Source organism: Carcharhinus amblyrhynchos, chromosome 13 (assembly GCF_965287045.1).
Source record: "Carcharhinus amblyrhynchos chromosome 13, sCarAmb.v2.hapA, whole genome shotgun sequence".
In the NCBI taxonomy this organism is placed as follows: Eukaryota; Metazoa; Chordata; class Chondrichthyes; order Carcharhiniformes; family Carcharhinidae; genus Carcharhinus; species Carcharhinus amblyrhynchos.
In genome coordinates, this window is record NC_137336.1 from 57,973,115 (window position 1) to 57,974,226 (window position 1,112).

Genomic DNA, 1,112 nt, shown 5'->3' on the forward strand with positions numbered 1-1,112 from the left:
TTTTATACATTATGGCTAAGTATGTTATTCTTCCACGGGTTTGCCAGCAACCAAAATGCTACTGAAAAAAAACAGCTGGGTGAACAATGAAAAACTATTCCAGGTTGTGGAGTGGGTGACTTTGTTTCCTGGGAAATTTTGAGCTTACATATTCCTACTAAGGAACGTGAGGATATTCCTGCTTCTGAGGGGCCGAATGGCCTCCCCATATGCTATGCCAATTCTGTAATTATTTGATAGTGCACACTTCGACCTCCCAATTTGGATTTAGGAGGTAATGCATTTTTTAAAAAAAGCTGACTTAGGAGTGAGAAACGGCAAAACGAGTCTTTTAAAAAAACTCAATTTAGAAACTCTTAGTCTAAGTCTGCGATGAGTCTGAGTTGGTGGGACTGTATTTCATCTCCTGGGGTTCACATTCTGCAGCAAAGTCTTTTGTATTTCATGGATAGAATCAAGGGATCGCATTAGACTTCATAAAGGTCTATAACCCACGCCTAAACGTACAGAAGAACATTGCACAGGTCAGACATGCTGCATTTTAAATTCCAGGTCTACACTGACGACGACTCCTATCGCGCTTTGCTGAGCTTCACCGCCCGCTCTTAACCAGGGGGAAATGATACTTCCACTGACTGACAGGCAGGATGGACCAATCAGAATGGTGCTGCGGCCTCCTCCCAACTCCGATTGGTTTACAATCAGCTCTCCCCACCCTTTCGCAGAATCACAACTACTATTGGCTCAGTTCGCTGTCAATCATCAGGAACACTACTCGGCCCAAGCGAGGGAAACCAATCATGTTACAAAAAGAGCAGCGGAAATAGGACACATGTGGTGGGGAATTAGCTCAAATGGTAGAGCGCTCGCTTAGCATGCGAGAGGTAGCGGGATCGATGCCCGCATTCTCCAAGTATTCTTTTTGTGTCAGTAAACGTAAAATTAATGTAACTGCCTGTCATTGAGAGTCTTCAATTTTTTAAAACATTATATCATTTGTTTATACTTGTTATTCCATTTAACATTTCTAAATCAGCAAAGATTCACAAGACTGGTTCCAGAAATGAGAAACTTCAGTTGTGAGTCAGTCCAAAGGCGTGCAGGTTAAGTGC

At 42.6% G+C, this 1,112-nt stretch overlaps 1 non-coding gene across 1 annotated transcript; it reads left to right on the forward strand.

The window, feature by feature from the left end:
* The first annotated feature begins 839 nt into the window (after nucleotides 1-839).
* On the forward strand, nucleotides 840-912 carry trnaa-agc (transfer RNA alanine (anticodon AGC)). Its single transcript has one exon. It is a non-coding gene; the product is annotated as a tRNA-Ala (tRNA).
* The last annotated feature ends 200 nt before the right edge of the window (nucleotides 913-1,112 follow it).